General features: G+C 40.0%; 1 protein-coding gene across 2 annotated transcripts in view; it reads left to right on the top strand.

The window, feature by feature from the left end:
• Window positions 1-27,072, top strand: part of LOC106749106 (putative polypeptide N-acetylgalactosaminyltransferase 9) — a 253,448-nt gene that overhangs the window by 44,745 nt on the left and 181,631 nt on the right. For both annotated transcript variants that reach the window (XM_014628339.1, XM_014628262.1), the window contains exon 2: window positions 24,597-24,657. The gene's annotated coding sequence lies outside the window, so the exon portion shown is untranslated. The remainder of the gene's footprint in view (window positions 1-24,596; window positions 24,658-27,072) is intronic.

Raw genomic sequence — 27,072 nt, 5'->3', positions numbered from 1 at the left:
GTTGGAATAAGTCACTTTTAATAGTAATTCGGTTGGTGACGATTTCGCTCCAATTATTTAATTGCCTGTATCGTATATTGCATTGTATAGTTTAGTTTTATAATTTTCCACCGACAACCGAGAAAATACTTCAGAAGTGATAAATTTAATATGTAGCGAAATAAATATAAAATAAAATATAAAAAAGACAGTCAATTTCTTATTTAAAGAATCTTAAGTCTCATCAGTTGTGCACACATCTGTATACATTATGCAACTTTAAGAATGTTAAAATGATAAATTTATAGGAGGTTTATATGGATGAAATAGTTAAATGGATGGAAGGGTTTAGATGGAATAAAAATGCTTCTATCGTATTCTGCGACTCAAAACGTAACATAAGATTACATGTCTAATTTACATTACCTTTTAGGCCAAAATCGGCCTATTTTTCCCACCGTCCTTTTATGTTATATTTTATGTTAACATGGATTAATGTGTTAAAAAGAACACAAATATATATTAGAAATATATGTTAGAATATATGTTAGAAAGTATACAAATATAATTTTCAATTAACACATTCATTTTGTCAACAAGATGGCAACGTGAATATGTTAATTTAATATTATATAATTTAACATTATATTGTGTATTTTTTTATCATGTTCCCCATGTTAAAGTAACACAAAATTTCAGCGAATCGTTTTTAACATAAAATTTCTCACTGTGCGTGGACCGGAGTTATGAGACATTTAACAATTTTGTACATTTTTTTTGCGTAATAAACATTGCATAAATAAAATAGGAACCATACTTAGTAATTATTTATTGCGTATATAGTAATTTTAGTTTATTACGACACTTACATGTAGCGTTACATATTTACAGATTGCAACGCGTTAAAGATATTCCCAACTTATGCTGTCCTTCTTCTCCGTTAGACGAAACTCATCGATGAGAGATTAGTAAGAAAAAAAAGATCCGCGTTCACCTTTCTCTTTCTAGGCCCGGCTACACGAAAGGTCAAAGAAATTCGTGTATACTCCGTCCAGTGCTACGTGTCGATAGGCGCGAGCAAAGGTGTCATCACGGCTGTTTGTCGCAGTGCGGGAACTTTCACGGCCAATCCGGGCAGCCGTGGGAAATTATCCCGGGATGCCGGAACGCTGACGGCTGATGAATCGCGCGAACGGAAGTCGATCGTCTCGTCGCGAGATCGGAAGCGAGCTAATGAGTCCGCTCTCACGACCGGCGCGGTTTCACTCTCGGCGAAGGGTCTCCTTCCGCGATTAATCAATCACGGCTCGACGAACGCAAATCGCGCGATAGAAGTAACATCTCATACAGCACAAATGTTCGAAAGACATCCCAGAGACGTGTCCCAGAGATATTCGGGCATCGCTGGGACGTCTGTAGGATGTCTTTTGAACATTTGTGCTATATGGAACGTGTCCTCAGTCGAAAACGAAGTTCCGGTGGATTGCGTGGAAAAGTATTTCAAAGCCTAACATGAGCGTGTAAGCCACGTAGTTCGTGCGTTCATTTTTAAAAATGAAAATCCTTACCTAATTGCTAACGAAATTAGTAAGCAATCTAATTGCTATATCGATTACGCTGCGAAAAATACGGTCTCGGCCGGGAATCGAACTCGAATCTCCCCATTCGCCCAGCAAGGCGCCGTGCCATTTGGCTACCAAGGTCTCGACAGTAATTCTCGCAATAATCGGCACAGTCATTAGATCGCTCGCTAATTTCGTTGGCAATTAGATAAGGGTTTTCCGGAGATTTAAAAATGAATAACGAATATTGGTAGGACTCAAGAGTCGGCTTATATATGAAAAACTGTCGCCGTGTTTGTTTATCCGATAATGTTCGGCATGTTTTCGCACATACTGCGAACAAAATTTACCCTCCCACAACCGTATTAATACTTTGATATTATTGATATTAAATGACATTAGAATATCCGTGCTGTGCTCCTTATTTCTTGAGCGTTTCCCCCAAACTCACCGGGAACTTCGCTAATCACTTTCTCTTCGACCGGCTCCTCTGCCTTTATCCTTCCTTCTTATCGAACTCTCTTTCCCCGCGTCGCCTCGCGTTCAACGGAATGACGGATTCAATGAAAAATCGAGGAAAACCCGCGAGAAATCGCTCCCGAAACGCGTGGGTTCGCCGTGGCCATCCGGTTTTTTCGTTGTTAATTAGCCGCGTTATCTCGCCCGCGTATCTCCGCCGACGCGCGCGCCGCGAGGAGGAAGCAAGCGGAAGCGGAGCGGTGTCCCGGAGCGCGATAAATCCGTGCATACTTGCACCCGCGCATACATACGCCGCGTTATTTATCGTATAATTCGTTGTTGTCATAGTTAGTGTCCTGAACTTAATGTACGACACCGGTATATCGTGTCGCGAGGCACTTGGCGCGCGGAGGAGAGGCGAGAGAGGGGGGAGGGGAAGGAAGAGGACCGATTTCCTCAGTTTATTCGTATCCTAAGTTGGTTAAATTACTCAGCCGCATAATAGCCGGCTTTCGTGGTACGGTGACGTTTGTCTTGTTATTTAATATATTCCGTTTTCCTATTCCATATATATACCGCGCGCTATATGTATATTTATATGCATTAAAAAATATATATATATATTAAATATATATTAAAAAATATATATTTAAAAAAATTTACTTGAATATATAAGAGCATAACGTTTTAGAAACAAAAATGCCTCGAACGACAATTGTAGAGTTTGGAGGTGGACATAAGTTGATGACTTTAACTTCGTTGTATGATCAATAATTCAAGGTGATTTCAAGATTAACGTGATTTTTTTTAATAGAGTCATATAATGTTGTAATAGATTTCTCCGCTCATTCTGCGTATAAAAGTGCGAGAGTGAAATTATCGAAGAGTGTACGGAAAAAAAAACATTGTTTGGTTAGCTGACACGGAAGTCGGAAATCGGTTGGTGCCAACCAGACTTAACCCTTTCGCTCCGACGGGCGTATATATACGCCCTCGAAGAATGACCATTCATATACGAAAAGCGTATATATACGCTCTGGAAAAGTGAGCGCTGAGGTACGAAGAGCGTACATATACGTTCATACCATATATACTTTTATTTCATACTTTACACGAGATACTTTTGTTAATCGAGTATCTGGCAACGCTGCATGCCTCAAACAGTTGACTATCATGAAATAAAACACCACCGACAAGAAAAAATGAATTAAATTATTAATTACTAATAAATTAAATTATTATTAAATTAAAAAAATAAATTATGATTATAAATTTTTATATTTTAGAAAGTAAAATGATATTACTAAATATAATAAATATCATTGTAAAATTTAGAGAACAAGAAACGACTTCTACTTACTTCGTAGCATTCCGTACCTCAGTGTCAACTACTCAGTAATGCGCTCCGTTCACAGCGATCACATTTTGTCACAAGCGCTCCGTAGCGAAAGGTTTAATAATAAAATATGAAACAACTAATTATGCGGAACAACTCATTATGTCCTCTCCCAAACTCTATTTTCTTCGAAACAATTTTTTTCTAAATCGTGGTGATGATCTATGTATTTAAGCATATTTGTTTAAAAATAGGGCACCCTGTGTACATATTTGTGTACCGTCGCTCGCGTGGACCCATCCGACGGGAAGGTTCGCGCGGAACACGTTAAAATTGAGTAACGAGTAATCACGCCGTACTTCGCTTAATTAGCGACGCATTTCGCCGCGGCGAATTTTACTCCGCTCGCATGTCGTTAATTAATTATTTCCTGAGCTTCTTGCGCGAGGGCCGTGCGCACAATCCATTTCCTTAATTAATTTATACGCGCAACAAGCGGCCGAGGATTTGCCGGGCGAGCGACAAAGCGCCAAAGCACAATATTTGGCACGCCCGTGCGCACTTTGCGCGCCGTAATGCAATTACCATATCGCTTTGAGTTACCACATTTGGATCGGCGAAACGGCGCGCGTCAGAGAAAAATATTACACAATGACTGTGTAAACACGCGCGCTCGTTCGCGAAATAATCCGCTAATAATAACAACAATTTGAGCGCTCGTGCTCCGATCGTTTCGGTTATTTTCGCCGTGTCGCACGTGCGCGACGTTTTCACATAGAAATTTCATAAGATTTCCTTAATATGCAACATAGTTTCTGATTATAATCGTTTCCAGTTGTCCAAAGTTGTCTGAAAATAGGTTATTCCATTACGATATCAATCAAGAATCTCATTCTTATTCCAAACATGGAATGAAGTCTCTTTTCTGCGATGCCGATTGGCTATGCGCCGCGGCGTGCTATTGTTATCGACATAATCGATTGACAGTTTGACCAAATATCGAAAAGGAGATTATATTTTTAACGTTGCTAAGTTTTAAAGGGTGCCAAAGTCGGTGACAAATAAATGATAATCATCGATAACGTAGAGGCGATCCCCAAAATATTATATTAAGTTGTAGGTTAAGTTTTCAAGTTTTCCCTTAAAGGATGCCATACTTGAATTGAGTCTTTATTTTTATTCGAAATACTAATTTTATTCAAAATGTAAGATTTACTTTTTTTTTTTTTCAAAAAATCGCTTTATTATTAATTATTTTATTTTTATACACAACACTTTTTCAACATTCTTTACCTCCAAATTTCTATGTAGCTAAAACAAATTATGTTTATCAAATTGTGAACTGAAACGTTAATCATCGATTTATCATTCGTACTTGGCGTAAACTTCTTGATGTCATAATTTTTGTAGGAAATACGAGATTCAATTTATTAACTAAGAATTAATATTTAACATAACACAGCAGAATATATTCGGGATACAATTATTTCGAATATACGACGGTTTCAATAATAATTCTTTAAACTAGGTTCTTTTCGTTGTATTTCTCGCAATAACAGAACAACGGCGTAACGCGTGCGCTCGACTCCTTTTCCTTACCTTTCTTCCTCCAAAATTATTATTAAGCAATCTTATTTTTCCCACTTCTAACGCAGCGAACCCGCGTGGATATTTCCCAGCAAAGAATCCACAATGATTTTAGGAAGTCGGATCCCAATTTGATCCCGAGAAATCTTCACACACGGTCTCGCGCGTGCATCATTGTAATCAGCGAGAAGAATAAATGCACGCCGGCAAATTTCCGACTCGCAACACCTCCGCCGTCGGCCTCTCCGTTCCCCCGTCGAGTCGTGTCGCGTTATTATTATTATTACAAATTACGTCATTCGCGTAACGCTTCTTTCCTTCTGCCGTTTCGCTTTAATTTATTCATTCCGCGAGCTAGTTAAATTACTTAGCCGCACAATGGCTGAGCGTCGGCGCTTTGATGACGTTCACCTGCGTAATCTCTCGGATCCCTCGACGGCCGACGGCGGCCGTAGTGGTAGGTGCGCGTGTCCTGAGACAATGGGCTGTCGTCTAGACGGCCGCGCGCCGTATCCAAATATACATGCAGATGCATTCGGGTGCATTGCTGTTGCTTCGCGCTCGCGATACACACGCACGCGGGCTTGCGGAGATACGCGAGCGCGGGGGCGATATCACGTCGTTAGGCCGCGTTTGCACGCTTAATCTATCCCTTTGTGCCCTCCGTGCGGGGGAGAGACAAAATAGCGGCAGATGGAAAAAGATTTTGTCGGAAAGAAACCGACCGCCTGCGGTATCCGGCCGGAAGCTCGCGTGCGGAATGGTCCGTTTTTTCCACCGTGTTTTCAGCGCGACGTCATCATCGCCGCGCGTGCGCGCGCGCGCAAATTGTGACCGTTGTATTATTAACGGATTAAGACATACTTGTCGCGCTTGCCGGCTACACAGTTCGCCGCCGACGGCGACGAGCTGACCTGTCCACCTGTCCATAGCAAAATTAATCTAACGTTGTTAACGTAAAGTGACTTCAATTCCGCCCGCGGCGCCCGGTAAGATAAACGTTTGGAGAGATAACACGGACGATTATTTCGCTCTGTCGCGCGAGCGAAGCGCGGAATAATATCTTTGATCGTCAATTTATCGCCCTCTCTTTCTCCCTCTCTCTCTCTCTCTCTTTCTTTCGCGTTTTCAGTCGCGTTCTCTTCGCGGGAACATTGCACCGACTCTCATTATACACAATGATGCAATTCGAAATCGAAGTTGACGTTGACGCCCGGCTCGAACGTTAGGTCGGCGATCGGTGCTAAAAAGATTAAGAGCGGAAAAAAGTGTTCGAACGTGTCGGCCGGTCGGCGGTTCGACGGAAAATCTGGTATTTATGTCGCTGAATTCGCGCGAATCCAGCTGTCATTCTAACGCGGAAATAAAAATCGCCGTTCTTCGTGCACTTTTCTCGGTGCGGTGCGTCTGAGACTCGAAATATCCTGACAATTTAACATCCGATTCGTTTGAAATAGTTGTTTGAGTTTTCGGATTATATTGGGTCAATCGCGCCGAATATTAATTAAGATCCAGATCTATTTTGACAACACGAAATTAGAACGCAGTTATACGACGACGTTATTTTCGTTCACGGTTACATTGTCATTTTCTCGTATTTAACTGTGCTTTTGCTCGCGTTACTCGCTTCACATATTATTTCACCATTTTAATTTATATTTAATTTTATATACTGCGTGCCATTTTATTTTAATTTATTTCATGTTGTTCCATTTTATTGTTATAGCGTTTTAGGTTCTCATAAAGTTTCGTTCTAAGTAATAAAAGCATTCAGTTTCTGGAATTAACTAGAAGTCGATAAACAAATCCGTCTTCTACATTTATAATAAAAATCTCATTTTTACTCATCACGCGATCGACGGTCCACTTATCGAACGTTCACCTCTTAATTTTTATATAGAATATAGAAAAAATATAGAACTTATGTATATATATATATATATATATATATTATATATAAGATTGAGATCGATATGTACAGGTCTTCCCATATAAGGTGACCCGATATCTGCTCCTTCAGCATCCTTCGACTACCTGCGTTTCCAATTAACGCCTGACGTTGCGGATGGCGGCTTTCAAGGCGGAGGACGTTCCATTTTCCTCTCACGACTCGCTAGGCAAATTACTTTTTAAGTGTCCCCGCCGACATTACCGAACGACCATGCTCGCTTAATGACTGTTCGATTCGTTAGTGTGTCCATGAATCTAGCGGAGGGACGATCATAAAGCGTCTGGGAGAGACCTTAGAGGGGACCGCTCCATAAAGCGTCCGAGAGATTTCGGGCGAGGATGTTAAGTTTCTGAATGCACCGGCCGATTCGAGCGCATTGATCGAAACAACGACGGGATTGGAACGACGACGACGACGGTGGGACCATTTTGTCGTCGCCTCTTTTATTATTGTGAAAATATTTGCGCGCGACGAAATTGCAATAAATATAAATTAAAATAACGTGTGCGATTTTAATTGGTAGACGCGGTGAAATTAAAACGATTTATCTTCGTTTTAATTTCAACGTGCCTCCGAATGTTACATGTTAATATCAGAAAATAAATTAGGGACAAATAAAATATTGAAATTAAGTTAAAATGCGTGTTCCCGCGTACATTGGTTCGATAAATTTACCACGTTTCGGGGCTGAGAGAAACAGAGAGAGAGAGAGAGAGAGAGAGAGACAGAGAGACTATAACGCTAACGTTAACTGCGAATTTTTCCGATCTCGGGAACATCCGTCATGGAAATAATCCATTTTTATGCTTTGCTCGTCCGGAGTTTAATTAATTCGACGTGATTTCGCCTCAGGGGCGAGGGGAGAGGGGGAGAGGGCCGTCTTAGCAGTCATAAGCAGACTCTGCTAATCCTCTTAAATGTGAAGAATGGCACCATCTTACCCTCGAGACGACGTCTTTAAACGCGCTGACTCGTCCGCGATAAAAAAGCGCCCTCAACGGCGGGTCGTCTGGCTCGTTGCTGGCTCATTGACTCTCGCCGAATACTCGGCTCATTCGTGAAAGAGAAAGGGAGATAGATAGATAAGGGGAAGAGAAAGAAAAAGAGAGAGAGAGAGAGAGAGATAAAGCAATTACCGCGTTTTACTATGTCGATATTCGCGCAGCGACGTGACGGACGAATAAATGATCCTTTTTTCCCGTCTCTTTTCTTCAAATCGACGTCGATCGAGCAACTGTGGGATGCAACTTCGACCTCGCGACGCGTCCGAGCGGACTGCATGCCGGACCTCAGATCTCGAGTCGAAATTTGGGTCCTATGTTAAACCTTTAATTCTACAACATAGCAGAAGCTAAGATAGTAAAATAGGTTCAATTTTAATTCTAATAATATAATATAACACCTACCTTTGACCCTGATAACGTCTTAAATTTCCATTTCCGCGGTTTCAGCGTTAATATAGGACGAAGAAGATAGCGTTAAAATTCAATCTGTAGAATCAAAGGTTGAAAAGAGAAATTAAAAAGTATCGATATCGTCAAAGTGGGGTTTTATCGGTTTATAGGCCGTCTAAGTAGGCGCGAACTATCCTTGAGAGCGTCAGAGTAGAATCGAAATGTCGTCTCGAATCTGTTGTTGTTGTTCGTTGTACTGTCGAAAGCGAGAGCGACCGCTTTTAGCGGGCGTGGGACGTGGCTATGATAATGCAGGCGATGCATTCCGTACGATAACGGGCAGCGGACGAGCGCCGTGTGACTCTCGGATCTCCGGAAAGCGCGAACACAGCACCGTGCCTATGGCGTTCGTGAAAGTCCGGATTTCTCGTCGGTGGCGTATGCTTCGTCGTCGTCTGTATTGCAAGGTCGCCCGGTCGGTGGAAAGAGGCTGTCCTCCGCAGCGAGGCCAAGTTCACTAAATGTTATCTACGAAGTGAGAGATGAATCGCGCGACAGAGCGAGGGAGAGAGAAATGGAAAGAGATACAGCTTTCACCTCGCGACCCCGAATTGCACAATTTCGACTGTTCCACATCAACTCTATAAATCCTGTCGATCTTGAAGGACCCCGTACGGGCTATCGTTCCATCTTGATACTACGAATGGTTACTCAGCGCCATTTTCTCTGCGTTGAATCGCCCTTGAAAAGAACTCCCTTCAGAATTATTTAATATCTGGTTATCTCAATATTCTGCATGCATCTAATGTTAAATTAATTCCTAATTTCAATGAATAATATATTAGTTGTGTATAATTCACTTAATCGCAGGTAGAATATGTACGATAGGCAAATATTTAATAATTCAATGGAAATTAATTGGCAAATCTATTTAAGATAGTTAGGGTATAAAATAAATTTCTCAAGATTCGTTGAAACTTGTACCATATGTAAGTAGCATTAAATATGATCTAATTATTGGCGCAATTAGAAAATGGTTGACCATTCGGAAATTGAGAGATATTCGTAAATGAAAATAGTTTTTATACGTATTCTTTGAGGTTCTATTGTCCTGTTTCTAATTTCTATTCTAATTTCTATTTTTAATTTATTCTAAGCCACATTTAGGATTTTAACGAAAAATTACTGTGATATTACAGTCTAATAAGGTCTGTTTAATATGGAAACATTATAAAAAATTTTCAGAATCATTGACCGTTTTATTTTGAAAATATAGTTACAGGAAATTTACAATATATAATAATACCCACAATATAATATATGTATATATAAATCTATTTAAATATTTATTTATTTATTTATTTATTTATCACTTTCTATTATGTGTACACCTCTATCAGCTCAACTGACGTATAAATAAAGCATTGATGAGAAAAATGAAAGATAAATAATATCTCTATGTTTGTAATATTGCGTGTGTTTTTGTTCTTAATTTCGTTTAAAATTAATATTTATTATTCACATAGTTAAATAAAGTTACAGGAAAATATTTTTTTTTAATAATAAATAAATTGTAGGGGCCCCTTAATATCGCCATTGAGAATTCGGCAATCTGCGATCCAAGTACCTTAATGGACGAATGAAAAAGCAAATCTTGTTTCAACACGATCTCTTTATTATTTATTTCTTTCATTGACAGTGAAGATACGTACGTATATTAAATATATATTTATATATCTGGAAATATATGATATATCGTTATCCGTATCCGGCGTCCTCCGTCTTGTCCTCATTCTGGATGCAGTATCCTGCTCCTAACTGCACCATTATGGCACTCTGCGATACTAGCACTGACACTCGCGTAGACACGATTTGATTGGGAGAAACACATGTTAATTAACGCGACGCTGCCGATGATTCTATTATAGATATTTCAAGAGCCGGCGGAATATTTTGCACAAAGTATAATATAAACACTCGGAAAAGCGTGCAACGCGCGGGAGTACAAGATCAATCGGCAAGAGGCATAAACTTATTCCCTCCCACCGGTCGGTCGTCACTGAACGCCGGAGTAATCACAGCAATGCAAACAGCTTGGACCTTCAAGGCGGTCAAACATACCTTCGTGCGCCGCGCACTGGTCCGAGTGTTTATTACGTTTCGAGCCGACGGCAACGCGCATACCACGGATTACGCGTATCGGTACGTTGTCGCTCCCCTCGAGTGATTCGAATATTTTGTCGGCCTTCGGAATATATTTATTCGAGCTCTCATCGGTCGTGTTACTTAACACCTGTTTTCGATCGTATTTATGCGATTGTTGACGTCGATGTGTCTGTGCTATGACGGAGCGGCCAGAATGTTGAATCGGGAAGCCAGGACGCAGGACACCGGGACGCGAGCAATAATAATCATATTTTACACAAGGTATGTCGAATTTATAGTTTGAAAAAATTACCTTTTTTTTATTTTTCCTCGGAAGGAAACCGGAAACTCCGCGGAAACATTGAAGAATCCGTCTTTTTCTATTTTTTTTTTTTTCATCCGTGGATAGAAACTGAAGGAAAATTAAAAAAAAAGAACTAGAATTTTTTCGAGCCTTTAAAAGCATTGTTAAATCATTTATTGTGTAAGAGTTTCCGTTTATAACGGATGTTTGACGAATTTTCGAGAGTAAATAGATACTCTAATCGAAATTTAGTTCAGCATTCATAGTCCGTCATCATTTGAGAAGTAATTAATAGTAGCATAATAGTAATTAATAGTAGCATAATAGCTTCATGAATACGTAATTATTCGCAACAACCTATATGTGCTTGTACTTATTACATTATTTCATAGAAACATTGAACCGAGCAGCCGGATAATGATTCATAAATACGAATCTGTAATTAATTATGTTCTCAATCAAAGATACTAAATAATTCGTAGCTATGAATACCTGCCTCAGAATGTAATGCGAATTTCTGAGCAAGTACTAATTTTTACGCCTAATAATGTTCCCCGGGCCGCAAATGCGATTCTGTTTAATTTTCCAACGTTTTCTTCTTATTCCTATTCAGCCTTGTTTTTAAACGTAACCCAAATTTAAATGTCTAATGAAAACAATAATGGACACATACTGTTATCTCTGCCTTTATGGCTCCTTCTTTATCTTTATCTTTAGCTCTCTTAAGAGCACTGAATCCTATTGGAGAATTTCCAGCGCTAAAAGAGAAAAAGAATAGTTATGAAAAAACCAAAATATTTTGCTTCTTTTACTCAAATTTACGGATTATATGTATAAATCTATATTAAATATTTATTTATTTCACATATTCTATTTGCAGCTAAGTAAGTTATGTAAATTATACATTGCTGACTAAAATTATATAAGAATATAGAAAGGTTAAATAGAGAATATTGGAATAATATTAAATATACGATATCGTAATCAAATATTAAATAATATTTGAACGAGTGCTTCCTTGAGCTTCTTCAACATGAAAAAATAATTAGTAATCACTATATGTGTAGTATCAAAGTAGAGCAATAGTCCAGTACAAAGTAGAACAATAGTTCAGTATATTGTATCTCGAGATTTCTCATTGGTTTTTCGACGGAAAATTTTCAGGATCAATATAGAACTTAAATTTCGACTCGTGGTGTCATATAAAACTGACCATTCCGCGGTCGGTCGTAAAATCCAGTTTATATTTTTTGCGCCGCGCTGTGTGGAAAACGCGATGGCGCCGTCGGTCTATAAAATTTGGTGCGAGCAGCAGCGGACATTCGGATAATCTTACCAATCAATTTACGGGTTATAGGTTCTCTCAGAAATATGAATGTCTCCTCCCCCCTCCCGTCTCTCTCTCTCACTTTTTCTTTCTTAGAGAGTCACTTTAGTTTATGACAGTCGCGACATAGATTATTTCATTTACCGCCGAACGACTCGGTTTTATCTCCGATAACAAGATTATTTGCTATCCAGCGAATGTCAAAATTTTAGCCGGGGCTTATAATTATTACTCCAAAAAAATGTTAAGTTTCTGCACATGAAACGCGTGCAATATTATATCTGTCTTGCTAGTTTACTGTTTCTTTTCTTATGTTTTTAAACGAGCACGCTTTTATCCATTCTCGTGAGTTACGTAAAAATACTTCTCGGAATGTACATATTTGACAAGGGTTAAAGGCAACGCTCCCGTTTCTATTGTAAGTGCCGAATCTGCAACGCTGTTCCACCGTTGCTTGTCGATTTTGAGATGATTAAATGCACGGGATCCGATAATATCCGGTTGAAAATATCCCGTCGTAACATCTCTCGACGCAATGCTATGCAAGCATATTACAGCACGGTTACTCGTTAAATGCCGTGTGCCACTGGCATTTTAATTTAGGCCGCGTATGCGCGCGCGGTCAACGTTAGACGTCCGATTTTTCGTACGCATCGATTCGTTCTGGCCAACGGAATGCTAATTATCGGAACTTCGCCGGCCGCGATGATTATCGACTTTCATTCGCTCTTTCCGGGCATTCAAGTTATTTCATATTTTATTGCCGCTCGCTCGCGTACGCACGACGAGGAAAATTACAAACTCGACCGGACGATTGCATATTAATGGCATATAAATTGCAAAACGTTGCATTTTTTTTCTATCCCTGTAATTACACGGAGTATCGATTATGCTACTAAATTGGACGTGCAGAGGTACACACATGACGATATGAGAAATGTGCTCGTGCGTCTTTTCTTTCTCTCGGAGAAGAAAGAAGTTGATTATTCTCAAATGGATCACTTTTTCGGCCGGGCAGCGTCGGCAAAAGTCGAGACAGCTGAGAAAGACATTCTCGAATTGAAGTTCTAATAATAATACCGCGCTTTTCTTCCCCGAAGAAAAACGCCGTTCATTTAATCGGCGAATTATTCCGCAGTATCGATTATCATCATCGGCCGGGAATAATGCCGGTGGCGAATCGTTTATTGGATCGCGTTAATCGGATTATAAACGGCCTTATGCCTCTTCAATTATGAAGCTGCAGTCGTCTGGTCTTCGTCATATTCGCGCCGCCGCGGGAACCGCCGCGTCCGTTCGCCCACGAACTTCGTCGTGGATTTTTTCAGATATTAATATACAGATTTGCAGGCGACGTAGGACGGCGCACGGGTCGTAGGATACACATTCGACGTGTTGATACGCGCAATGAAAATACCTCAGTTGGTCAACACACAACTCGCAACTCGCGCCAGCAGTGAACAATAGCTTTATTCAGTCACTCCTGTCAACTTTGAAACTCCCGTTTATTCGGCGCACACCGTTAAATCCGATTTCGCCTCCCCGTTCCGTTGTTAATTTTTATGTACGAGTCGCATTTTTCAAACGCGTAGGGAGAACGCGCGCGCGGAAACAAAAACCGTCGCCGATCGCGTGGAATATCATCCCCTTTCGTCGCTCAATAACGCAAGGAATGTTCGCACAATTGAAATTCACGCAGAAACACACACACGCGCGCACACACAGACACGTACAGTCCCTGTCCATATAATAATACTGAATATTATACTTTAATGTGAGAATAACGAATCTTTTATCGCCGATATCATTGAATCTCTCGCACGCTTTGTTCTTAGGGGTGAATGTACGCTCGCGAGATAAAGTACGACGACCCGTTGTTGCCTAAAACTCAAAACTGCAAAATCATTGCACATAGCAAACATTTCAGTAATAGATTTAATATATGGGACTGAAAGCGCTCTTTTATGATAAAAATATTCCTCGGAAAATCTTTAATTTTTACAAATGGTTTAAACAATAATAGTTAACATAAATGAAATAATTTTTTACGAAATACGATCTATTCCCATAATATTAAGTCTACTATTACAATTTTTATTATTTGCAATGGTTTCGCACTGGGACTACATGGAGCAATTGTACTTGATATTACTGTGTGAGTATATGCACCTTTGAAAACATTGAGGTGCGATGTTTTTAAAATCTCTCGCACATCGGGTTTGTCAGGTTCGAATTAAAAAAAAAATCAAAAAAGCGTTTTTGACCATATTTTTCTCATAAATTTCTCGTAAATTTGACGTAATAGAATATTTTTACTTACGGATTCAGCGCACTGTTGATGTATAAATAAATACTTTTGTTATAATATTTATATTTATTAATTTTTTTATCATTCAGATTTACCTGTGACTTTTTAACAAAATACAAAAATGAAACTTATGAACCGTATGAAGAAGACGAATCGTTTCATAACGGTTCACACACAAATACAAAGCATTTTATTTGTTAAAATCGGTTCTTGTTAAAATTCTCGTGTCAAATCTTCAATACATATATTAATTTAACACATTGTGCTCATGTCATCTCAACATTTTATATTATGTCGATGTTTAACACGTATAAAGATATAAGGGTTAAAATAATGCATTTTCTGCTTCAGTGTCGATGTACTAATTTTGTGTTAATTTTTGGCACAACATTTGCGTTACCGTTCAACATAATCACCTTGTGTTAAAGTAACATGAAAATTTGAGTCGACACATTTGGGACGTGCGAAACGTATTGAATTTAACACAACATTTTCATACATAGATTACTTATTGTCTTCGCGTAGAGCTAAACTGTGGCGTTTTACAACACCGCGTGATAATTGCGAGGTACACGGCGCCGTTACCGTTTGGCAGTCCGACAACGGGGGTGCGGAAAGTCAAACAACGGGGCGATACGGAGAGATTCGAAAGTTCCGGCTTGCGGCAACGCCGGCGGCCGCGCGAAGGAGGAAGACATTTGCCGACTTTTGCCGCGTAATCCCACCGTTATTCATAGCCGCGGCATTATCCGAGTTCCTAAGTAGGATTACCGGAAGGGGGTGCTAACCCACCCCGCCGCGGAATCGCAGAAAAAGCTCCGAGGGAAAGTTCTTAACTGCGCACGATCCTGCCCACGGCGGTACCAGCGCCTCCTTGTACTTTCACCCCCGGAGTCCTTCCCCCTCCTGCCGCGGTTCGCCGTCCCGGGGCGCGCGCTGGCGCACCAGAAATATCCGTGAAACGTCACGATGCGTTATATCCGCGGGGATCTTACCCACTCCCTCCTCTCTCTCTCTCTCGCTCTTTCCGCTCGCTCGCTCTCGGAATACCGTCTCATCAGCGAGGCGGAAATGAAAGGATCGCGAGCGAGCGGTGTTGTTGGACGCCGATGCGGCAAGCATTGCGCGACTGCAATCTCGCTCTTCGAAGGAGATCGGGAAGAATTAGCCTGCTCGGAGGGACGCGAATGAGACGTCGAGTGACTCGGCCGTGCGACCAGATGAGAGCAAACTGTCGAGATTGAGATGTCACCGCCGTCCGCCCGAGTCGCTTCTCACTCGTCGTTTTATCATCGCCACGCGTACTACGTATAATCGCGCTCTCTCCCTTTTTCCCTCGCTCTCCGCAGTTTTATCAACGCGGCCGCACGCGAGTCTGCGAGAGCGTAATTCGCGGGCAACGCGCGCTATTAACGGTCGTCGAGCAATTAAAAGGATTCGACCGACAGCGAGCGCGTCGGTCGTTATTCAACTCCGCGTCAACTCGCCGCGCGCGAAATATCGCATCGAGCACGGAACAGTCTCGCGAATCGCGTGCGCTCCGTATCGCCGCTTTACGACACGGTCGCGATATACCGCGGGAGGAGGGGAGGGGGGGGGCGGGCGTGAAAACGCGGCCGGCTCGAAAAATTGCGGGATGAAAGCACGGCGGGTATTTTTCGCCGGCGACCCCGACCTGCCGCAACGTATTGTTCGTCGCGCGCGACGCGCCGCTATTCGCGTCGCCTGTAATTAGAACGGTTCGTCGAACGCGAGACGCATCTCGCCGGCGGACGTCGTGAATGTCGCTAACGCGCCGTGATTAATAAGCGTTAAACGTGCCGTTGTGCTGTTTAAAAGCGACGTGCAAATTGTTTCGCGCTATAAAACACGCGTGATTACCGCGGGAGCGCACTTGCGCAAGACAGCGCGATCGAGCGGACTGATTGAGTGACGTTTTCGCTCGCGACGGTTGATTACGGCAAGCGGTAAATCATTAGAAAACTCGTCTCATTAATGCCGATTGCGGTTCTTCGCTCGCTGTTGGATTTGTATTTTGTTTGAAAAATGTGCAAGCAGCAGAATGTGGAAAACGACCGGTGCATCTGCGATATTCGACGTAATAACCATGGGGAAAACGTCTCTTCGAGCGGAAATGCAGGGGAAGGAAGGGATGAGATGACGATCTTGAGGTTTGCCGAGTTTCCTCATTTTCGTAGTAACGTAGTAAATGTAATGATCAATTTTTTTTTCTGAATAGGCAAAGCCATACTTGTCACTTGCGTGAACTGAAAAGTTTACAAATAAATTGGAATTTAATTTAAATTTTTTGAGAACATATCAATTTCGTCATCTTGTCCTCATATGTAGGTAAGATGACGGGGGTTAAAAATAAATTTTTTGTATGTGTACGAGAACATTTTCACAAACTTATTATTTTGTTGTTGTAACGACTGTGCAACAGAATAAAATACAAATCAAATACAAATTAAAATATTATTTATCAACAAATAATATTAATTTGTGACATGTAAGGTAAAGGAAGTAAAATCTAGATAAGAACAAAAATAAACACAATTATTTATAATTATATAATGTAAAATATGTACTTTCTAAATGCGCTGTTTTGCCCGCACATAATATTCACACATGATATATCATTTTACACCATGATCATTGTATTTATTTAACTAATTAAAATAATATTGCAATACGAGAAGTGAAAAATAACAATACGCTATTATACGCGTTTTTAGATATTATATACGGTAGTTTTATAGAGAAAGTAAAAGTATTTAATTGTAGTAAAATATTTATTATAATTATATATTTTTTATGAAGAAATATCGCAAATTACGTATGGATGTGTCCAAAATACATTTCTTATCATATTATTTACTGTCGTTGGCAGATTGAAGCCAAACTACAACAGATTATTTATTACTGTTAAAAGCCATTAATTGAGTACTGAATCGTTACTTGTTATTAGCTCAGAGAAATTCGCTAATTGACTAATCACTTACTAATTAGAACGTCCATCTTATTGCTAATTAGTTGTTTTCGTAACAGCGGCGATACGCGCGCGTTGCTATCGGCAAACGACTCGCGCGATCGCAGTGACCTTCGGAGCGACCGGGATTTTTCGAGTTTATTTTTTGGGACCTGTTAAATGTCACTTAACATCATAATAATCCGGCAATTAAGAGCGATGCGATATGAAGAATGACACGATTTAATTCGGGCGAGAGATTAATTTATATCGTTGGAACTTCGTTTCTCTTATCGAGCATAATTAATCTTCCGTCGTCCCCGTCGCTGAATAATGTCTATTTCGGATGTAAGTGTCTTCATCGTTTCGCGATCGCGAGAGGTCTCCGCGGATACGACTGTTTATTTTTAGTTGATCATTTATATTTTTAACCGCTGTGGACTTTCGCGTTTTCGCGACCGGATCGTTCAACCCTCCCCGCGTATTCATTCCTACCGAGTGACGTTTATTGACACGGGAAATAGTTCTTCCGCTCTCCTTCTCCCTCCCCCGCCCCCTCTTTCTCTCTATTATACATATATGCATGTGTATATGTGTGTATCGTAATACCACTTTAACGTTACGTTACGTGTCCTCACATTACCACGTCTCACCGTGCTGTCGCGAGCTCGCGAGCACGAAGAACGCGAGCGGCTGCAAGAAGGTCGCGATCTAGATCTTGACTTTTGCTAAACCAGTTTGCGAGGCCACGAAGCAGCTCGTTGCAAACATGCCCGAGGCTACTGACCCTTCGCGCGGCTCACGAACGCGCCGCGAGACGACCTCCTGGTGCTTTGCGCCTAACAGACAACGAAGCCTCGGCTTTCGAACTGACGGTAACAGTCTCTCTCCCTCCTATTCACCCTTCCCTCTCTCTCTCTCTCTCTCTATCTCTTTCGAACTTCTTCCGCAAATCTGAAACTTGTTAGAAGGAAAAGAATGCTTACAGGAAACCACATATTAAATCGTGAGAGAAAAATTAAAGTAAATTGTTATTTTACGTAAAATTGAATATAAATATGTTTTATATTCGTTAGACGGTAGACAATTTTGCGTTGAATTTAACACATATCCCAAACGGCCCACTCAAATTTTTGTCTTAATTTAATACAAGGTGAATATGTTGAAAAATAACACGAATGTTATATCAAAAATTAACACAAAATTAATACTTTTAAGCTAATCGACACTGAAGTGTAAAATGTGTTATTTTAATATTTATATATTGAATATCACCACACAACAAAATGTTGAGATAACATAAAACACACTATGTCAAATTACCAGAGGGGGGGGGGTGTGAAATATTTAACACAAAAGTTTTATCGAGCGCTGATTCTAACACGAATACAAACTCTTTTTTTATCGTGTGCCTTGAAGAACACGAGCATCGAAATAAAATCACACATCGTCGCCATTTATCGATATACTCATTACTCATGTTTTTTCAGAATAGATAACAATAGACGTTCTTGGAATTCTATTCGCATTTCGTTAGTCTTATTATTCGCGTGACGTCGCGAGGAAAACGAGACCGTTTATCGCGCATGCTTGCGCAAATTTGGCCGCATCATCGAGCTCTCTAAATGGAGACCCTCGCATGGGGAAGAGTCGCTAGATTAAGTAATGCGTTTTGTTGCTGCGCGGCCGGTATTGACTGAATTGACAGTCTTCCGCTTACATGCGTGCGGTCAGTACGCATCATTCGAGGGTGAGAGAGTGAGAGAGAGAAAGAGCGGAAGAGAGAGAGAAAGAGATGAGAGAGAGAGAGAGGCTCGGAAAATGAGTGTGTTACAATGGCGCCGATAACGGAGATGTCATCTGTCCGAACAAACTGACGTTAGTTGACCCTAGAAAAATGTCAAGTACGCAACGCGCGCGCGATCCGTTACTTTGGACGGACGTCCTCATTGATTGAAACGGATGGATTGTCATACACACGCCGGTAACCAACTAGTTCATTGATAATATGTCTATATTAACACGCTGACAATTCTGCACGCGCGTCCCACGCGATCGATGTCACACGTCGTGTTACCGCTTGTACGTTTGCGCGTGTACATTTGTATTTGTGGGTGTGTGTGCGCGAGTTTGCGCGTGTGTTTGCGCGCGAATCACAATTAATTTGCCGGAGCGACGTAACATTCGTAAACGCGAGGTCTCGGTATTATCAGAGTCCCGGTGGAGCTTCATTCAGGCAAACGGATACGCGATCGTTCTCATCGCCGCCTTCTCCGCGACCCACCGCCGAAGTACGAAGTAACGTCTCCTCGTGATCCTCGTCCAATCGTTAAAACCGAGCCGTTAGAGAGAGAGTCGGATCTCCGAAGACCCCCGATCACGAGGCACAAAGTGATCACGACGGGTTCGGGACATCGAGCGGAGCAAATCGTGCCGCGTACATCCGTGTGTTAATTTAACCGCTGCGATTATGTTATCTCAACATTTCGTGCGGTGTCGATATTCAGTGCTAATTAACGTATTGATTTTGTGTTAATTTTTGACATAATATTTCTATTATCAGGGCTGCCCATAAGTAATGTCGCTTTTTTTATTGTTTTATATTTATACACAATTTTATTTTATTTAACATTTAATTCTTTCAAAATTTCACAGCAAGGACACTGAATGTCAATAAATTTAATTAGTATACAGGTTATGTAATAATAAATTACGCCCACGAACAAGGTAGCGCTGACTTTTACTCAGTCTGAAAAAACGACATTACTTATGGATATCCCTAATACTTTTCAACATATTCACTTTATTAAATTAAATTAATTTATTTTGTTAAATTAACACGAAAATTTGTGCGGATCGTTCGGGACATGCGGAATTTGTTAAATTTAACAAAATTTTTTACCGTGTAGTGATATATGCAAAAAGCGTGTGTGTTGTTAATATATAAAATGCTATTGTCATTTACATGTGGACTTTTAACATAAACGATATATAAAAGTAAGACTTGAGAAAAGTAAGTAGTTCCAGAAGAGTTCACACATTACTTATAGTCCACATAGATGACACGCTACATTAATTACATATTGCATTACCTTTTATTACATTTACTACATAGACTATATACTACATATGCTATTTATTACATAGACAGATTTACTACATAGATATTATACATAGATATATATTACATATTAATTTACAGTAGATATAAACTATTATATTTTACATGTAGACGTACAACCGAGCGGCATGCCTCGGCCAGTCATAGAAGCTCGCGGAATTTACTCTCGCGACCCGATCCCGCTCGCGCTCTCGCGAAATCCTCAGCTTCCAGGTCAGATGACTATTGGATTCTCTTTTTTGGGGGCACCGAGAGCTCCATCGCGAGTCGTGGGACTGGTCTTCGCGAAGAGAGAGAGAGAGAGAGAGAAAAACGGTACACGCGGATTGGAAGGTACTAGACGTACTAGACGTCGTCGTGTGTTTCTCATCCTTGCGGTATGACGGCAGAGATGCTATTATCATCCACCGGGATGAGGGTCATGAGGCTAGGCCGACCTTTCTTACCTTCTCATCTTCTACTTCTTCGTTTTTTACTTCTTCCTCTTCTTCTCTTCACTATTCCTCCTTTCACCTTCTTCCCCGCTCGCCTCCGCGTTCCTCCGCCGCTCCATCGACCACTGGAAGCGACGTACGTTGGGAATAGTTAAAAAGTTTCGCTCTCAATCTCACGGTCCGTTCTCTGGCGGTCGTGGCGGATGCTGAAGAACGGACGAGGAGGCGCCGAAGAGAACACGCGGACGCGAACGGACGGGCGGGCGGTAGAGGACGCGAGCAGCGATCGAGCGTGGAAACTCTGGAACGCAAACACGACGATTGTATTACATCGTACGTTCTATTTCAACGAGCCCATCAGGCATGCATACGAAACTCTTTTTTAACGTTATACAGCGCACGTTCCTCTTTTTGACCGTTCACCTTCGTTCGCTGCGAAATCTCGCCGAGGTCAAAGGCGCAAATGTCGACGATGGATCGGAAACGAGAGGGAAAGATAAATAGATAGATACATAAATATATTTATTCTGAGAGAGGGAGAGAGAGAATTATGAATAATCATAACTAGTTGTCAGCCAATGATACAATTTCGCTCATTTTCGCTTTTTGAAAATTTTTCTGGAATAACGTGTTCCTTCAACTTTGATTTGCTACCTCATCTTTTAATGTTAGTGGCGAGTATGTAGCAGCTAAACATGTATTTTAAATTAGACTGCGCCGTCTGCTCTGTCATATTTGATGAACAACAGCTAGGCCGTAAAACCGATTCTATATTTTAATGAATAATCAGCTGATAACGTATTAGTAATTAGAGGAAAATTTAATCTTATCTATACGAGCTAGTTATTAGTTTTTGACTCAAGCCGATTAGATACGTTCCTAGTCGGGCAGAGGTTTAATCAAACTCATTTTTCAGTGTGACAGATTAATAATCAGCTGATAACGTATTAGTAGTTAGAGGAAAATTTAATCCTGTTTATGCTAACTAGCTATCTGTTTTTGATTCAAGCCGATTAGATACGTTTCTAGTCGGGCGGAGGTCTAACCAAACTCATTTCTCAGTGTAACAAATTAATTCGCGCAAGAAGTGTTTGAATATGTTACGAATCATATACCCATAAGCAGTATTACACAGATAATAATAAATTCGAATTCTGGGGCAGATTGAATTTCATAGTGGAAGCAGAGCCGCCTCATTGGTTAGTCGACGTCGTCCGGCGGTCAATTTGCATACCGAAAATCCAGAATTCATTGCAGGAGCATATTCAAATAGGAATGCAGTCGACACATTCTATCTCATGAAATATTAAGTTCACACGATTAATATTCCTAGTTTACTGCTGTCGCATTCATCCCGTTGCGTTTCGAGCTTTGAATAACTTATCGCATACTCTCACATGCGCGCGCACTGAGCAGCTGCCACTCATCTCCAGGACTCTTGAGAACATTTCTTTGTGGACGTTCACATAGTCTAGAAACTGCAAAATCCGGCCAATTAGATATCCGAAGGACAATTATTCATTCAATAAGTCCAAATCCGGGAATTCGATCTTTCCAAATTATCAATTCAAGTTTTCGTAGTAGGTCGTTTGGATCTGTGCATATATGTATACGCAGACATCTGTTATTTGAAAAAATAATTATAATAATATATCGTTAATAATTGCGTTATACATTCTCTCATACACGTTATTGCGTAATAATTTTAATATAAAGGGATGTCGAGGACAATGTCGAGTCAGTCGTTTGTAATTTCCGAGCGAGAAAGGCGAAAGGATTTCACAGAATAAATGTTCACGGAGAACAACCGATGAATAATTATTTAATATCAATTATTAATTCGTTATTTCACAAGATCCTTGCTTGCTAGAACACGGATTAAGAATACTTTTCAACACTATACAAGAGGGCATTGTATGATACTGTTAGCTTTTATCACTCGTTTTTACTTCATTTTATACTATTTATATCTTTCGCTTGACGTTGCACAATTTATTTAATTTGGTCAAGTCTCAAGTAATGTAATTTGTTATGAATAAATTTTTTCAATCACTCAACTTCATATTTTCAACATTATCATTTTCCAATTTTACTTCATTTTGATTTCCTTTAATTTTTTTCGTTTCACATCGCCCACCTTTTTACATATTAAATCGAAAATCCTATACATTTTTCATTTAATCTATAATATTCTTTTTATGATAATTATATTCTCGACGCTCGCTGCTAGCGGGTGACGGTGTCGGAGGAGTCACTCAGACGACGCGGTCCGTCGCGATCAGCGTTCAGTATTTATATTACACGCTGGGCGGAAAGAAGCGCTCAGGTATTGAATTAAAATGTATCGCGAGCCGCCGTCGTCTCGAGTGTCGTGTCGGGCGACATTTGGCGCGGGATTGCGTGCGAGAATTTGTTAATTCCCGCCGGTTGGCAAGAATTTGCTAATTGGAGCGACGCAGCTTGCTTGCCGGGGGCGGAATTAGATCGCGGGGGGTTTCGCCACAGGTCTCGTCGGTTCCTTCGGGAGTGGAGTAAAGGTATCGTCCTTTATTACTGCTGCTGTGCAACATCTGGCGTCACTTATTGTGCTTCCGGCTCGTCCGGCGTTACTGCGACCGAGTGCGGAATTTAAATGCTGAAAGTGTCGGATCGCGAATTAAACTCTCGTCCGTTTTTGTTATTTCGCCGCGGCAAATCGCAACTGTATATCATACGCGTCGATAAATCCATCCCGGAGAATGCCTACGCCCTTCGGTGTCAAAACAACCGATAAATCGAGATCAAATCTGCATCACTCGTTCGGCCGGAAGTCGAGAAAGTCGGGAAAATTCGACGAGGAACGTCGACGGCGATAATGACGGGTTCCGTCGAGAATTTGTAACATCTGTATATATATAAAATAATTTGATAACATAAATAAGTAATAGCCATCCTGTGTCTTTCGTTGCAAAGTGATACGTTTGAAATTAAAGGACATGTTTGGAATAAAGTAAAATGTATACGTAATTAATGAAATCAAATCGTTTACAAGAATGGGAATTAACAGCAAATGTATCTCCTATAATAACTTCTAATAATGTAGATGATGTTTATAGTAAAGCGTATCGTAAAGCGTAAATATCGTAATATCAATAATATGTAAAAAAGTGGTAAGAAAATGAGATTTGTAATTCAGTATCATTACATTCCGCAAAATGTTAATTTTCTTTTATGTATAGAATAATCTTTCTATTTTTTATATTTAGTTATTATCTGAAAATTTAATTTTATAGTTCTGAATAATACATAAGAATAATGTAAATATGTATAATAATATAAATATAATAATGTAAAAATAAATTTGTGCCTGTAGGTAGTGATATTAGACGTACAACTATATTGTATTAAAAATACATTTCTCTGTGATGTAACAGATGAGAAAAAACCAGAAATTGTTTACTAAAATAAAAGGATAATTAAATCGATGTCTCTTTTTGGTTAAGATACTTTAGAAATTAATACCGTGCTAAACAATTAACAATTAAACATAAAAATTAAGAATTGAATATAAACCAGTTAGAAACTGATCGTAAAATTATCTGGAAACTGGAAACTCATCTGAGAGGAATCTAAGTAACAATATTCTGCGGCTATATTCCGGCTTATATTCTACTCTGGTAATAATTAATCGTCGTGTCTCATTAATACTGTCATATAATGTTTTCTGTTTCTTTGTTTACAGGTCAGAGAGCGAATCGACGCCCCACGGAGATGCGTATTTGCCCGTCGTACGTGACCGCGAGGTAAGCGAGAAGCTTTAGATCTAAGATTCGAATCAAGCAAACGCTGTTTTCTCAATTATTACAAATATCTTCCCCGAGTTCGTGAGAAACGCGTTAAATCACGAGCGAGGTTCACCCACCTCCCACCCTCCTCCTCCTCTTCAACCTCCAGTCAATGAATATTTTTGCGGAAGTCGCGCCTCAACGAGTAATCTCCGCCTTAATAATGAGTAATCAGCCGGACCGTCGGGACAGATCGGTGGTGTTATTAGAACGGAATGCGACGTATCGATCTCCGAATGCGCGCTCGAATCCGTGCGTTTCCGTTCGGTCCGCGAATTCTCGCGGCGTGCCTTCGACATGTGGAGCGTGAAGATGCCAGCGGCATCACGCAAGCACGCAGCGATTGAAATTAGCCGATCGTCGTCGACCGAAGGGCGACTGGGCGTTTTGGGGAGATATTCGCGCGTATTCCTTTCGCGGAATTGCGATGTCGTCGAGTTCCCTCTCTTTCTCTGCCTTGCACTTGTTAATCGCGCACCTGTGTATAATTGCATCCGTTGAATTAGATGTGCGGCCGGGACGATAGTTCGGAACGAATCTGCCGTTGAAATGCTGTTTGATCGTTCATTTATTTATCATTTAGTGAAAATAATTCATTATTCAGCCAGCCATTTATTTATTCATTCGTTTATTTATCATCAAGATCAGATATAACGTCGATTTCCGCGCTAATATCCGCATGCAGGTCGTCACGTCTGATATGAACATTTCGATTGTAGATAAATTTATAATTTCATTTAATACGCATTATTCAATACATCGGACAATTTCACAGCGATAAATCCGATCCCTTGGGTAATAGCATCTTTTGAAATTTGTAGGCTACGTTGCGCACCGGGCCGTTTTATCGAGCTAATATGTTTTCGAGAATAAACTTTTATACGCTTGAAAATAAATATTAACTGTGTGTGTGTGCAAGTTAATAGCTACGGGATACCGGCGTATGGTTACGGCAAAGGGAGGCAAAGGGGAATATTGGTATCGATATTCGAAACGCGGAAATATCGGTAAATACGCGGATTATGGGTATTGGTAAACCCGCAACATCGCTGTAATTGCAACTAGTCGAATTGTCACAGGCCTCTTCCCGCGAATATATCTAGTATTTTTGTACTTTCCTTTCGTTTTATTCTCTTCTACTTTACCGTCGGTTTCGTGGCGACGCGCAACTTTAATCTGCGATACTTTAGGCTGCGTCCCGAAATTCACTGCCAATATTAAAAAAACTATAATTTGTGCCGCATATACTATAGATTTTCGGTACTAGCAGTGCATATCGGAACGCAAAGCTTTAATTAGTGCAAGGTTGAACATCGTGAATCGATCTTATACGTCCGCCTTACATAGATATTCGACGCATTCTGCGATTTGCAGGAATACTTTCTTTGAACGTCTCGAGAAAAACTGTACCTAAATCAAAAGCTAGCAGTTAGCTAGCACAAGAATAGATTAAATTTTCTAGCTCGTAACTAGTTCGTCATTGACTGATTATCCAATAAATATAGAATCGGTTTTGTGATTTCTAGATACACATCAAATAGCATAGATTCTATATTCTAGAATATAATAAATAAATAAATAGATTCTATATTTAAAACAATGTAAATATAAAATATATATAATTTAGCTGTTATGTACCCGTCACACTAATTAATTTAAAAATGGGGTAGCAAATCAAAATTGAGAGAACGTTATTCCATAAAAATCTCAAGATAATTGTAGCACGAAATGAACTCGTGTTCATGTCCACCTCAGTTTCGTTTCAAATTAACATTTATTATTTAGGTAGCGTGATAAATGTACAGGAAATGTAATTTTGCTCGATGAATAAATATTAAATTTACGAATGACTCTTTTGATGTACCACTGAAAATACAGTACTTAGCGAAAATACAGTACAGATATCTTCAAAGAGCAAAAGTGAGCTTGCATTACTGCTTGGCAACTGGTTACGATATTTTATCTCGTAACGAGTTCAACTTATTTACTTAATTATTATATGATTGTTAGATATTTTTTTATATTTTTTTTTTAGCCATTGAAAGAAGTGAATGTTACATCATTGGCTAGTAGCGACATTAGGCACAAATTTACCACCCACGAGGTTTAACTTCTATACTGAGAAAAAAATGTCTTCAAATTTAATCAATTTCATCGCATCCAAACAAACTTCATCATCGACATGCCCCGAAGAAACTAATGTTTCGATTAATAAATACGACTGTTAGACTCTTTAACGAATACGTATCTTTATCTTAAATAAAAAATTCGTTTGAAACAAATAATATTTCGTTTGATTAAAAGATACTATTTCAAATAATAGCGTTCTTTCCGTTAAATAATAGGGTTTTCTCGAATGAGACAATAAAATTT

The sequence above is a fragment of the Dinoponera quadriceps genome, unplaced genomic scaffold (genome assembly GCF_001313825.1).
Source record: "Dinoponera quadriceps isolate SergipeBrazil2010 unplaced genomic scaffold, ASM131382v1 scaffold123, whole genome shotgun sequence".
Classification (NCBI taxonomy): Eukaryota; Metazoa; Arthropoda; class Insecta; order Hymenoptera; family Formicidae; genus Dinoponera; species Dinoponera quadriceps.
The sequence above is the reverse complement of the archived record's forward strand: the minus strand, read 5'-3'. Positions and strand labels throughout refer to the sequence as shown.